The sequence below is a fragment of the Rhamphochromis sp. 'chilingali' genome (genome assembly GCF_963969265.1).
Source record: "Rhamphochromis sp. 'chilingali' genome assembly, chromosome: 1".
Taxonomy (NCBI): Eukaryota; Metazoa; Chordata; class Actinopteri; order Cichliformes; family Cichlidae; genus Rhamphochromis; species Rhamphochromis sp. 'chilingali'.
The window spans coordinates 54,877,379-54,893,098 of NC_137929.1; the positions used below are offsets into that span (position 1 = coordinate 54,877,379).

Genomic DNA, 15,720 nt, shown 5'->3' on the forward strand with positions numbered 1-15,720 from the left:
AAACACGATTCTGATTCTGATTAAAGGTGAAATATAGAGGTAAAATCAAAAGTAGTCAAAAACGGCCAATTATACCCTGGACCCCAGAGGGTTGTCTTTTACCCTACAGCAAGTTATCATTATTAGGCACTTGTATTTAACACAACTAAAACAAATACTTTTTTCTAACATGTTTTGACAGATTACATCACAAGTTGTAACCGGGAACCTTATTTGATCTTTCTAAGATCTTTCTCTTACTGCTCTTAAGAACTTCATAAAACACAAATATTGAATTTTGAGTTTTTTACTGCCTTTATAATATGTACAATACAATTTTTTGAGTCACTGAGTCAGTTGACCAGAGTGCAAAAAATGTACATTTTCACTCAAACTTAATTTGTTTCTCTTGTCATGTATATCCTACTAAGACGAGTGATTGAAAAAGAAAAACAACTATTTTTATGGTGCAAAAAAAGAGCAAAAAAAAATTCTAAAGGGAACATTTATTTTTATTTTATTAGTATTTTCCTCAAATGTGTCTAATATATATATATCTTCTCATCTAAATGTCCACTGAGCTGTGAGCCAGGGGGCGGTAATGCGCCTTAACATTGGTTGCCAACCAAGAAGAAGAAGCTGTGAGCCAGGAGGGAGGGGGTGAGTGAGTACTGAGTGATTCGCTTACGCTACAATTCAGCACAGCAAGGGAGGGGGTGAGTGAGTCCTGAGTGATTCGCTTACGCTACGATTCAGCACAGAAAAGGAGGGGGTGAGTAGCTCAAATGTGCTGTTAGCATGTTAGGAGAGCAATGCTACTGTGAACCGAGGAGCTATCCGGTCGTTAAGTCTGACGTCACTAGCCGTGTCTGGGCCTAAACTCCGCTGCAGGCCCATATATCAAATGATCACTATGGCATTACTGAGAGTTGAAAAACTGTCTAAAGTCTTTCATCTTTAATAAAATGATCAGCGTTCTGCTCTACCAGGTGTAACAATTGAGTTTAACATCCAGGCATCCATGAAAACGGAATTTATGACATTTAACGGAGTTAGAAGGAAGTTAGCTCGTTAGCTTCTATCTAAATATAATATAGCATGTCCTGACTGCGGGGTTTTGGAAACAAATTAAAACGTACAGCTCTGTTACCACTTCCAACATAAATGAAGACAAAAAACTAAACAGCAGTGACGTTTGTAGGGTTACTGAAGTTGGGCTAGCTGGTATATAATGATGTGCTAAGTGACCGCTAGCGACACAGCTATGTTAGCATAATATAAACAAGCTAACTTTTTTTTCCACTCAATAAAAGTTAACGTGAGTGTTCTCGGTGGTCAGGAACAAACGTAATCGCATGGCAGGATGCTGTAAAAGGACCAAGCCTCAGCCAGGAGAACAACTGAGATAATCCATCCACAATACAAGGTTAGTCATTCATATACTGCTGCATGGGCTGGGCTGTAGTTACATCCTAAGGTTTTAAAAACTGAGCTTAAATAAATGATTAGCGGTAATAAAAGCCGAGGGAGGTCAACAGTGATCACTGACTGTTTTAGGAGCTTTTTGAGATTAAATAGAAGAAAATACATAACATTAAACATGTAACAACACAAAAGCCATATTAAACGCAGACTACTTTAGGCCCAGAAGTAGGATTCGTCACGTCATCACTTAACGACGGGATTGTCTTGGTGTGAGCTTCTACTCAGGGCTTTTTCTTCCAGTTCAGAGCAGAAATGTTTTTTTAAGAAACTGGCTGTTGTTTTTTCCCCCACACTTTTAATTATAAGCTAGATATATTTCTACTAATGAAATTAGTTTGCTAAGTCAACAGGGATGAGCCAGTGAGTCAGTTGGGCTTGTGAATCATGATTCAGTGATTCTCGAGTACTGAACAATTCGTTCATGATTCGCGCATCACTAATGGATAGCGTGCTGGAAGAGAGAGGTTGGTGAAAGATTATCCATGCAGTGCTGCAAGGCAAGTATATCAAACTCAGCTTAGTAGAATCAACTTGGCATTGCTTGACCACTATGGCTTGTAGTTTACTGAGACGATAAAAGGCATGGAATCCCTAGCTATGAAGGCAAAGGACGTCGTCTGTCAGTATAAGGTGCAGTTAGTATACAGCTAGACCAGCCGCTATCTTGCTGGCTAGCAGAGTTCCCATCACTAGTGCAGGTGTGTTGGAACAGGTCACCTATTAGCTCTTAAGTTGCATACTTACTTTCACATTAAGACAAATGCATCAGTGGCAGCTGTCATCCTGGGCCCCAAACGGGTATTAGCGGTGTAGAAACTATCCGCGTAGCAGCTGCTGTGTTTACACGGTCACAGAAAGCTGGCAGCTAACAAATTAGCGAACAAGTCTGCTAGCCAGCAAGTTAGTATACAGCTAGACCAGCCGCTAACTGCACCTTGAACTGACAGACGTGCTTTTCCTTCATAGCTAGGGATTCCATGCCTTTTACCGTCTCAGTAAACTACGAGCCATAGTGGTCAAGCAATGCCAAGTTGATTCTACTGAGCTGAGTTTGATATACTTGCCTTGCAGCACTGTGTGGATGATCTTTCAATCTCTCTCTTCCACTGCGCTTTCCACAGCCATACCCGCGACCTTGTGGTTGTCAGTTCTAATTCATTGGCCGATGCTTATGGTCATGTTGTTATGTGTCGGAACATCCAATGGCATGTCACACTGTTTTCATGACCGCGCCCTCACCCCAGGTGCAATGTATTTTCACAATCTAACTATGCATATGTACAGAGAAATATATTTGGGTAACAAAGAGATTATGTTTTATTACATTTACAGTGATTTTATGTTATTTTACATTTCACATGTGAAATCACAGTCGATTTATGTAAATTTGATGATATTGTGGAAAAACAATACACAACTGTAAAATACACAGTAAAATAATTTGACATTACAATTTTTTGGAACAGTGTAGTTTCAGTCCTAATTTTTTATATGAAATATTAATATTTTACAGAATCTGACAAATCTTCAAGAGCTATAAGAGTTTTATAAACTTTAAGATCTTACATTTGAACTGTGAATATCTAAATTTGCTTAACCTCCATGCATTTTTAATTTCTCATCGATATTGGGGCCTGATGAATGTAAAAACAAAGAATGACCATATATATATATATATATATATATATATATATATATATATATATATTTTTTTTTTACCTTATTTTTGTTTTTAAGAAAAATAAGAGCCACATATGAGGATATTTGTTTAAAATTTTGATAGAACAGTAGCAGTATAATGTACTCGTAAGTGGATATCAGGCCCATGTAGAGCAAAATTGAGTATTTTGGTCTAAATAACCCAAAATGTGATGTCCACATATGTGGACGCCAGGTCCTAGGAGGTTAAGGCTGACACTTTCTAGCGCTTTCTGTCATGAAACGCTGTGCGGCAGGCAGGAGTAGGACCCAAAATGCAGGATTCACAGGCACGAGGGAATGAACTCAAAACTCAGCTTTATTTGCTGGCAGAACAAACATATAAACTAAACTGGAAAACCACAAACTAAGAACTCACAGAGAGACACACAGGGAGATCCACACAGCAAGAGGGACGACGTCACGCTGAACAGAGGGAGACGCAGACAGAAATACACAGAGGGTTAACGAGGAAAGTGGGAACACACGGGGAACACAGGTGACACTGATAATCATAACGAGACAGGGCGGGGTGAACTGAACATGACATGAACGGGCGTGAGAGTCACAAAGTAAACAGGAAGTGCACAGAGGTTCAGACAGGAGGAGAGAGAGCACGGGGAAAACACAGACATAACGGGCTGGGGAAACATGAAACCACCACAAAGGGAGACGAGGGCTCATAAATACATAGAGGGCACACAGGGGGAAAAGCCATGAAGGGAAAACACTTAGGGAACACCACAACAGGGCAACTCAGAAAACATGGCCTAAGCAAGGAACAAAATACAAACATACAAGAAAACTAAGAACACTGGGCCAACATGGCCCAGGACCATGACAGTACCCCCCCCCTCAAGGGCTGGCTCCAGACAGCCCAAACACAGAAAAACAAAATCAAACAGAAAACAACCCAGGGCGGGCGGCGGGGGCCCAGGACGGAGGGCTCGGAACAGAAAACAAAAGAAGAGCACAGCAAACACCGGAGTCCAAGAAAACAACCCAAACACAGAGCAGTTCAGGGGGCCGACCATGCGCAAGGCAACGGCGGAGACGCGGAACCAGTTCAGGGGGCCGACCGTGCGCAAGGCAACGGCGGCGGCGAAGGAGACAACGGAGCAGTTCAGGGGGCCGACCGCGCGGAAGGCAGTGGCGGCCCTCCAGTCTCAGGCGTGCTGGCCATGGCCTGGTGGGCACAGGACCAGACGAGGACGAAGACTCGGAGGCCGGACCAGACGAGGACGAAGACTCGGAGGCCGGACCAGGCGGAGCTGCAGAGGCTGAGGCCGGGCCAGGCGGAGCTGCAGAGGCTGAGGCCGGGCCAGGCGGAGCAGAAGCAGAAGCCAAAGCTGGACCAGAAGCAGAGGCTGAGACTGGACCAGGCGTAGCAGAAGCACAGGCAGAGGCTGGCCCAGGCGTAGCAGAAGCACAGGCAGAGGCTGGCCCAGGCGATGACGAAGCGGTCGCAGATGGCGGCTGGACAGGCTCCTCGGGCCCTCCAGCTGATGCGGCGTGAGGCTGAACGGGCCCCTCGGACCCTCCAGCGGAGGCGTGAGGCTGAACGGGCCCCTCGGACCCTCCAGCGGAGACAGGAGGCTGAACGGGCCCCTCGGACCCTCCAGCGGAGACGAGGAGGTGCTGGCCGGGCTCACTGGAACCCCCAGCGGACGAGGTAGATGGCGGCGTGGGAGCCGCGGAGTCCTGGATGAGCTCATCCGAGCTTCCAGCAGGAGCTGATGTAGAGCCAGAGAGGATTGGGACCCCGGGCTCAACGTTAAGCTGGCTAGAAAACCGCACTGCTACGGGGAACTGGGCCAAAGGTTCAGGTGCGAGCTGAGCTGCTGGACACACGGGGACCTGAGCTGCTGGACACACGGGGACCTGAGCTGCTGGACACACGGGGACCTGAGCTGCTGGACACACGGGGACCTGAGCTGCTGGACACACGGGGACCTGAGCTGATGTCTGTAGTAACGGTGGTGGTGAGAGTGGAGTAGGTGGTGGAGTTAATGACTTCACAGGGGAATGAACTAGAGGTAGTGACGGTTGTGGTGCTGGTGGTTGGGTGGGTGACTGTGCTAAAGGAGGCTGCACTGGGGACACTGGAGACTGCACTGGGGAAAGCAGGGCTGCAGGAGACTGCACTGGGGACACTGGAGACTGCACTGGGGACACTGGAGACTGCACTGGGGAAAGCAGAGCTGCAGGTGACTGCGCTAGAGACTGCAGTGATGGTTGTAGTGGAGGTGTGACGGGTGGAGGAGTGGCTGAAGTGGCTGCGGGTCGGGCGGCTAGTGGCTCAGCTACAGAGCATATTAACGGCAGGGCTATGGGTTGAATGTCTGACTGAGTAGCAGCCTGAATGGCTGGGTGTAGTGATGGTGGTGGTGGAAGGGAAACAGGTGGTAGTGTGGATGACGGAACTAAGGGCGACTGAGTGGCAGACCGAACTGATGACTGAAGCGATGGTAGAGGTGAAAATGGAGCGTGTGGTGGAGTTAATGGCTGAGCTAGCGGGGACACAGGAGACTGAGCTGTGACGGGCTGCGAGGGAGCTGACTGAGCTGTGACGGGCTGCGAGGGAGCTGACTGAGCTGTGACGGGCTGCGAGGGAGCTGACTGAGCTGGGACGGGCTGCGAGGGAGCTGACTGAGCTGGGACGGGCTGCGAGGGAGCTGACCGAGCTGGAAGTAGCTGCGAGGGAGCCGACTGAGCTTCTGGTAGCACAACAGGTGAATTAGAAGGCTGAATGTCCGGCTGTGGGGTGGCGCGTCGGCGGCGTGAATGCCGTTTCTTTTTTGATGATGGTTCTGACGGGCCGAGCGGCTCCACATCCGGCCCTTCAGGCAGGTGGGTAGTAGCAGCTGGGGGATGAAGGTGGAGTTCGTTGTGGATTAAATCCTGTTCGAGTGGGTGGAGCGCACTGAGTAGCCAGGGAAGACCAGAGATTAAACGCTGTAGTTTGGTTTCCACAGCACGGCGAAATTCCTTCCCCTCATGTTCGAGCCACAGATGCAGGAGTCTTTCCACGGAGTAGATAATGTCCAGACGCAGTTCTTCTGGTGGGTTGAGTGCTGCTGGGTCCATATCTGGTGACGTCGTACTGTCATGAAACGCTGTGCGGCAGGCAGGAGTAGGACCCAAAATGCAGGATTCACAGGCACGAGGGAATGAACTCAAAACTCAGCTTTATTTGCTGGCAGAACAAACATATAAACTAAACTGGGAAACCACAAACTAAGAACTCACAGAGAGACACAGCAAGAGGGACGACGTCACGCTGAACAGAGGGAGACGCAGACAGAAATACACAGAGGGTTAACGAGGAAAGTGGGAACACACGGGGAACACAGGTGACACTGATAATCATAACGAGACAGGGCGGGGTGAACTGAACATGACATGAACGGGCGTGAGAGTCACAAAGTAAACAGGAAGTGCACAGAGGTTCAGACCGGAGGAGAGAGAGCACGGGGAAAACACAGACATAACGGGCTGGGGAAACATGAAACCACCACAAAGGGAGACGAGGGCTCATAAATACATAGAGGGCACACAGGGGGAAAAGCCATGAAGGGAAAACACTTAGGGAACAACACAACAGGGCAACTCAGAAAACATGGCCTAAGCAAGGAACAAAATACAAACATACAAGAAAACTAAGAACACTGGGCCAACATGGCCCAGGACCATGACACTTTCTCAATTAATCTATATAAAAATTGAATAAAAAATAGGAGTTAAGCTAAAAGAGTTCAACAAAAACCTAATGTTTCCTGGAGTGTATTGTCAGCATATTTTCAAAGGAGATTATATGCTAGAAAATACAAAAAATAAATGAATAACAACTTGGTGAGAAAAAAACAATTCATTGGTTCTGTGAGTATGAGTTCAGTCTTCAGTTACTTTGACCAACTTGTCTATGCTGTAATATTAGCATTAATTCTATGAAGTCTTAGAACAGTTAGCTTTATTTTAAAACCAACATTGTATTTAATATCAGAAAAATACTTTTAGACAGGCCTGTTTTTTGGGCCTGTCATTTTTAAGTGGGAACCTCAGGAAGGTATTTATGAGTTTTGATTGACATCAGAAAGCAGAGACGGCACAAAAGCTACAGGTGTTACCATATTATATGACCCTTGGCTATAACAGAAATGTATTAAGCTCTTAATATTTTTGTGTTGCTTTTTTTCAGAATGGCTTTGATGAAATTTCTTAATAACCGCCCTGACACGCCATATTTCCAGCCACCCCCACTGCACTTCAGAATGTTAAAATCCTGCGACCAGCTGAGGGTCACTAGCTGGGACTTTAAAGATGGGACAGCTAAACCCCTAATAACAAAAGGAACACAGTGGCAGCCATCACCGATGGGCAGACTGTGAACAAGGTCACGATGTTCGAGGAGTTTGCCTCTAAAGTACAGCAGGGGGGGTCTTACATAATGAGAGGCCATGAACTCAGGGGCACAGCCTCACCTTACAATATCAATATAACAGCAAGGACACAGTTTTTTAGGGCACTCATGCGAAGTGTTAGGAAGATCTTTTCACAGAAGCACAGGATCTTCTGCATCCTCCTGTTCCTCTCACTCCTCTGAAGATGGGCTCCACAAATGGGGGGCTCATCACAACCACATGTGGTGGAGGTAAGTATTTGTGGTTCCATCATAATTTACATGGCTTTAGGTTTCCAAATAACCCATTATTGCGGGTATTTTTTACAGTTAAAAATAATTTAGATTTTTGCTGCCAAGCAGAGACTAGAAGATAGTACAAAGATTTCCTTGTTTCATAATCACTGTATATGAACAACATCCTAATAAACTGCTTCTGATAAGTTCAGTGCAGAATACTTAACAACAGCAATAACATAATCTAAACACATTACTGTAGAAATAAAAACCTATTACGTATAAATACACTAACTATTACTGACATTTTATTTCAATTTACTTTTCAGTTTTCTGCAGTAAAAGGACGTACTGTCAGTAAAACAGCACATTCTCTTAAGATATCTCCAGCTGAAGGAGAGGTAATGTAAGGAGGTAATGATGCAATTTCAGTTTTATATTGAAACTGGTTAAACTAATGCAACAAATTTGACATTGATGGTACTGTAGATATATGTACGGTAGTGCTGATTGTACGAGGCTGTGAGCTTTCGTTTTCTAGTTAGTAGATTTTTCATTATTTAATTAATACATCTTTAATTCTGTCATGTTTGTGATTTCAGGAGGATGGTCATACCATATCAGTCTTCCTCTTGAGGGAGGCAGCAATTCACAGCTTTAATGTGGGCCACAGCTGCACAGCACAACATATACAAAGATTGAGGTATGAAGAAGCTAAACCTTTGTACCAACATTTCACAGCAGTGTCTTATCAACAAATGTTTGGAACTAGGTTTTGAAATGTAAATACATATTCTTTCAGTCTGGGTCAAAATATGAAATAATATTATATATATATCATATTATGTTACACACACACACACACACACGAAAAATATATAGATACATAGAGGTCCAGATGATCATAATCCCAAGAGGTCTTTGGGATTTACTTACCTGGATGGATCATGCATCATATAATGCATAATGTAACACATACATATACACACATTATGTGTACAAATACAAACAATGTATGCGTCTTGGTGATTTACTGAAACCACATGATGACCATAGATTTTCTTTTTGGATAAAAAATCGAATGTTTGCAGGGCTAAATATGTGCTTATGCTCTGTCAACAGACAAAAGTAGAGGACAGAGCGGAGGTCCTCATCATTGGTGTAGCTACAAGTGAAAAGCTGAACCAGCTTGAGGTGCTGTTGGACGATGGACAGAGCCTATTCATTGATAGTGAGCTGTGGAATCCATTTGACAAGGAACTTGGAGGCAGCGGCCACGGTTACTGTTCAATAAGCGGAAGCATATTGTGCAGATTTAAAAAAAAAAAATCAGTGTGAATAATTTAAAAAATGTACAGTTCCTTTGTTAGTTTTTATTCAAAAATAAAAAAATATTATATTTTATGAATTAAAAACAATGAAGTTTGTTATTTTTTTATGTGTATTTAGAATTTTTAATCACACATTGTTAAATTCTGTACCATAGTTAACTGTTATACTTTTGAAAAATCTATGAAATCCAAAAAAGAGCTGGAAATACATAAAAGAGTAATGTTTATTAAATGAAACTGGAAGTATGGTTACTAAAACATGCTTTGTGTGACAACAACAAGCTACATCTGAATACAGGCAAGGTGATAGCAATTGACTTCAGTAGGACAAAGCGATCTGAGCACTCATTGATATAAGATACTTATATTATTGTGCAGAAACTTAAGTCTATTTTAACGTCTTATCCTAAAAGAATCTGAATGTAAATCTACATGCTGCCAACAGAGAGATGCCAAATTGCATTTCATTATTCTTGTACCAGTGACAGTATAGATCTATTGTTTGACCAACAGTTACACTTCAAGCTCTGTGTGTGTTGACAAATGTCATCCTTAAGGGCTACTAACACCCTTATCAGGCACTTTAGCACTAAAAATGATCTTAAGCATAAAGAACATTCCACTAAGCCAACAAATGCCGATCTGTATTATTAGAACTGCCTCTTTGAAGTGAACGACACGAGCCGGCTCCCAGGATTTCTTTTTTTCTATCTCTCACCCTCTCTTTCGCACTTTTTTCCCCGCTTCACTCTGCACGAGAGCCTTGTGCTTTGCGCTGGGAAGAGGGGAGCACAGGAACAGAGCCGGAGAGCCTGGGGCAACAACTTCACATTAGAAAGATTGTGTTGTGTTTTGCAGTGTTTTGTGTTGTTTCACTTTAAATTAATTTAAAAGGAAAAAGCTGAAAATTTAAATAGTTAAAAGTTGAAATGTAAATAGTTGGTTTATGTATTATATGATTTATTTATTACATTTTATGTGGAGTGAATAAATAAAAGTATATTTATGGTCGCCCCTAGAGACAAAGCATGTACAAATTCCAAAACACATACAAACTCCAAAACACGTAAAAACTCCGAAGCACGTACAAACTCCATGGCACGTACAAATTCCGAAGCACGTATAAACCCCGAAACACGTAAAAACTCCAAAGTGGCTACACAAGCCAGGAAGTACCAACAACTGTATTTGGTGTGTGATAGTAACAGGTAAATGAACATTTCTTAAAAATTATTTGAAATATGTATATATATATATATATATATATATATATATATATATATATATATATTTCAAATAATTTTTAAGAAATGTTCATTTACCTGTTCGTTTACATATATATGAGTGCTCGTGTATAAATACACAAGCAACAAAAAAACAACAGAACATCCTGAAGAGCTGGTTGGGAGCTGAAAGAGCCGGCTCTCTTTAGTGATCCGAGCCAAAAGAGCCTGTTCTCTACAAAGAGATGGAATTCCCATCACTAGTATGAGATTTATTTATTCCATTTTATGTGGAGTGAATAAATAAAAGCATATTCACGGTGGCCCCTAGAGACAAAGCATGTACAAACTCCAAAACGCATACAAACTCTAAAACACGTACAAAATCCAAAGCACGTACGTAAATACAATATAGCATGTCCTGACTGCGGAGTTTTGGAAACAAATTAAAATGTACAGCTCTGCTATCACTTCCAGCATAAATGAAGACAGAAAACTAAACAGCAGTGACGTTTGTAGGGTTACTGAAGTTTGGCTAGCTGGTATATAATGATGTGCTACGTGACCGCTAGCGACACAGCTATGTTAACATAATATAAACAAGCTAACTTTTTTTCCACTCGATAAAAGTTAACGTGAGCGTTCTTGGTGGTCAGAAACAAATGTAATTGCATGGCAGAATGCTGTAAAAGGACCAAACTTCAGCCAGGAGAACAACTGAGATAATCCATCCACAATACAAGGTTAGTCATTCATATACTGCTGCATGGGCTGGGCTGCAGTTACATCCTAAGGTTTTAAAAACTGAGCTTAAATAAATGATTAGTGGTAATAAAAGCCGAGGGAGATCATTGACTGTTTTAGGAGCTTTTTGAGATCAAATAGAAGAAAATACATAACATTAAACATGTTAACAACACAAAAGCCATATTAAACGCAGACTACTTTAGGCCTGGAAGTAGGATTCGTCACGTCATCACTTAACGACCGGATACCTTTCTAATGTGACGTTGTTGTCCCTGGATGTCTTTCTCTCTCTTTCCCTCCTGCTCTGTTCCTGTGCTACTGCAAGTGTAACTACCGCCCCTCTTCCCAGTGCAAAGCACAAGGCCTGCATGTGGAGTGAAGCGGAAAAAACGTGAGAGAAGGCAAAAAAAAAAAAAAAACCCACACTCCGTGGTATGTAACGCCAGGACTGCCATTATGAATTAATTAAAAACACCAATAAATAATTAATTATATGTGGCAATAATTTATTAAAATTGGGAATACATAATTAAAATGGAAAATAATTAATTACATAAATATTGTTGACACATTTAATTAATTAATTATTGACACATTTAATTAATTAATTATTGACACATTTAATTAATTATTTGTGTATTTCACATTTTAATTATTGCCACATTTAAATAATTGTTTAATGGTGTATTTAATTCATTCATTCATTCATTCATTTTGGCACAGTTGACTCCTTCAGGTCTCATCATGAATTTGCTTTATCTGTCAACCTCACCCACCAAACTCAGGGGGCGGGGTTAACGCTGATCGAGTCAAAACCATTGCTTTTGTCTGGTGGCCATTGTTTTTAGCACACAACAACCAGCATGTTGAAACTAACAGAACTGAACTTTGAAAAACCCTGTTTGTGTGTCACCAAGTACCGTTTTAATATTTCTTAGTCGAGAATGTAGTGGTTTAATCTTCAGATGTCTGGTCGGTTTGTCACGAAACAGCTTCTTTGCAAAAGTGCTTTGATGATTTCGGAGATGACCCAGTCTCAGGTAAAGCGTGGGACAGACCCACTTGCCTTGCAAGCAATTGAGCTGTTATTACCGCTGACAAAATGCAGGTCCTGGTACACAGCTGCCATAACCCCCGCTGTACACTTCAGTCATTTATTGAGGTTTTATTTATTGGATTTTTATTTCCTGATGTTCGTATTTGTCATATCTGTTTCAGTCGCCAATTCTAAATTATAACTAACATTAAAAACATGTTTAAGGAGGGGAGAGAGAGCAAATAAATCCGATTAACATCTGACCTTTGGGTTTTTGTTCAATAATCAGTGTGACTTGTGTATAAACGTATAAAAGAAATAACGTTCATGTAGTAACTGCTAGGTTTAACTGTACAAGAGGTTGTTTGACACTATGAAACTTCATTGTGACTTTATGATGTTCGGTTATATTTTTCTTGTTACTATTAATCATGAGGGTAAACAACCCCATACACCACGGAGCGAGGTCAGCATATCCACGATATCTTTAGCTCTATGTTAACCCAGAGTTTCACAGCTGAAAATGTCAGCAGCATCAAATAATCTAACTGTCATCTACGAATAATTCACGGGCCATATCAATATGATTTTACAAAAACAAAAAAAAAAACCACCCTTATTACTGCCAACTATTCCAGAGACATGAAAATCTACAGTATGAAGAACACAAAAATATAGCAGTCTAACACAACACTGTAACAGAGATGAACCGTCTTCTGCATTTTCATCAGCGTAAGAGACATAGCAGCAGATTAGAATAACATTTATACATTTAATAAATCATCAAATTAATACACAAAGCGATCAAACCTGTTCCGACAATTTGGGTTTGTATCCCCTCACTCCCTGCTGTTTAAATGTTTGAGAGGAAGATTAGATATAAAACAAACGTCAAACATAGACTCAATCTACGTTCACATTTGATATGAGACCAGCACGTATAGTGGCTATGTCCTCTTTAAAAACTGTTCAGCGCAGGATTGCCTGCTGGGGACTGAGGTAAGAAACTTTGAGTTAGCTAACGTGGTGTAATGTTGGAAGCTACATTTTGCATTTATAAACTACGTTTTCTACTGATGAGAAGGGGATGGTTTGGATGCATTAGTATGTTGTGCATTTGGTTGATGTGGTACGTTTCTGTCACGGATTAGTAGGCAGAGGACTCACTCACAGGACTCTGAAGTTTAGAGAGAAGGTGAGGGTTTATTTGCAATGTGACACCAAGTGAGAATATATACATATATACAGTGGAACAGATAACACGGGGCTCCAGGGAGTAGGGCGGGGTCCGAAGGGAAGGTCCAAGACGGGGATACACACACGCTCTTCTTCCACTTGATCCGTAACTCACTCAAAGTGTCCACACCAAAAAGCTCACGCTCACTCACACACACACACACACATCCACAGAAATCCAGACGGCAGGGAAGACGGGCAGGGAGTCTAGAAGGCGGTTGGTAGTGTGACGATCCAGCGAGGAAGCAGCCTCTCTTGCCATCTTAAGTAGTCTGCCAGGATCAGTGTGAATGAGCCACAGGTGTGTGCTCAGGGTGGGTTCAGAGGCGGGGAATCAAGGTCCAGTTCCGCCCTGGTGGGAGAGGTTAAGACAAAAAATACACACACCACGGCCTCTCCAGATCTTGAGAACCATGGGCCCGTTCTTCATACCTCGCTAAGTAAGTTAGCTGGATTTGATTGTTGACGATTTCGCGTGATCCTGGATCGTTCTGTTCCCCGAAGCTCATCCGGGACTTGCTGTCATAGCAACAGAGCCGTAAGCGTAAACCTGCTCGGGAGCAGGCTTACTTTATGTAAACAGGATTAGATCGCGGCCACTCAGGTATGTCCGCTTCATTTATACGAAAGCAACAGCGATATTCCACCACTGTTTCACCATAAATAAATAACATCAATGTAACTAAAGATAATGCAGCACTTGATCCTTTTATTGATTTCACACAGATACATACAGGTCATTTCCTAAAAAAGGGAAATGTACCATTCTATTACATGTATGTGATTATTACAGATGTAATTCATATTTCAGAGTAGTAATTGTAAATTACTTCGTGTAATCAAGATGAGAGACCACAGCTATAAAAGCGAAGGTGGATTTGGGAAGCCTGTCGCAGCCATGTCCTGTCCGTATACGCGAGCCACCCATTGCGGAAGGTGCAAGATTGATAAGGAGAGTTTTCAGAATTCAGCGTATATTGTGGGACAGACAGGATCCTTTAGCTCAGCGCGACAGTGTGCTCATTGAGAGATATCGATTTTCCCGTGAGGGTATTATTTACTTAACCAACTTGTTGACGAGGGGGTGCAGGACCACCACCTGTCTTTTTTTGCTCGGCCCTTTTCTTGGTTGCTGTTATAAACAAACAAACAGATTATTTCAGGGTCTCTTTCCAAGAGACGAAAAGCAATATAAGTGATAAATATTACCATTCTGTAGAATATTCTTATATTTCACTTTTACTTGTTCCCATGTTCTAGTGGGTCCTGTTGTGGCTCTAATGTGTAAGGGGATATAATATAACATAATATAATGTAATATAATATTGGATAATATAGTGTGATATGATAAATCTACCCTACCGCCTACCGGTGTTGGCCAGAGGGGCCAATGGCGCGCGATATGGCAGCCTGGCTTCTGTCAGTCTGCCCCAGGGCAGCTGTGGCTACAACCGTAGCTGCCTCCACCAGTGTGTGAATGTGAGAGTGACTGAATAGTGGCATTGTAAAGCGCTTTGGGTGCCTTGAAAAGCGCTATATAAATCCACTCCATTATTATTGTTATTATTAAATTACTTAAGAGTTTAATTTGTCAGCAACTTTCTGCCAGCCCTCTCTCCTTGCTTTTGCAGCCTTTGCAGTGTTCCCTTGCGTTCTGATTAAACTCTGAAACTCCTGAAATCCCTCACTCAAGAGTTCTTGCTCTGCTGCCGAAAAATACCGAGCGCGCTCCTTCGACATTTTCGCCGACCAATCAGAGGGTTGCCGATCAATGTTTCTACTATCGATGCGTAGCCCCCTTTACGACACCCAGTGATCTCACATTACTTCAGCCAGCTGTACTAATCGTCAACAGCAGGTGTGTTCGGAGAACCGGATTAGCGAGCTCACGGTTAGCGCGATGATTTGGTCTTGGATGTGTCATTTGATCTTGGATGTAGTAAGCGGCGTACGAAGTTTCACTTGTAAACAATATTACTGTTACTGATTAAGTGTAACAAAGTGCAGTTTCAGTAGTTTATACCTAAATGTTTGTCCCACGGCCTTAAGGAGCTACACTGCAAGGTGTCCAGATGTCTTTGACGTATTGCTATGCATTGGTTTTTTACAATCACATTAACCTTTTTTTTTTTTATTTCGACCTTCTATTGCTAAGTGTTCTAAAACAAATTCTTAATTACATTTTCACATAAACTGACATGCTTTCTAAATGTACTTGTTGTCCTTCACAAGAACATAAACTGAAATAATTTGTAGTTTAATGTCTTTCTTTTTCTCTTTATATTGTTGTATCATTGCTGGTATATGGCTCATATGATCACTTGGCATGTAGCTAGTGAACTAAATTGA

The 15,720-nt window shown here is 42.2% G+C and overlaps 1 long non-coding RNA gene across 2 annotated transcripts; it reads left to right on the forward strand.

Annotated features, from left to right (window-relative positions):
- Window positions 1–637: 637 nt before the first annotated feature.
- Window positions 638–8,360, forward strand: LOC308406196. Of its 2 annotated transcripts, XR_013973473.1 has the most exons (4): window positions 638–751; window positions 1,319–1,405; window positions 7,361–7,813; window positions 8,128–8,360. It is a non-coding gene; the product is annotated as an uncharacterized lncRNA (long non-coding RNA). The 2 variants fall into 2 exon arrangements; XR_013973474.1 differs by lacking the exon at window positions 1,319–1,405.
- Window positions 8,361–15,720: the final 7,360 nt, after the last annotated feature.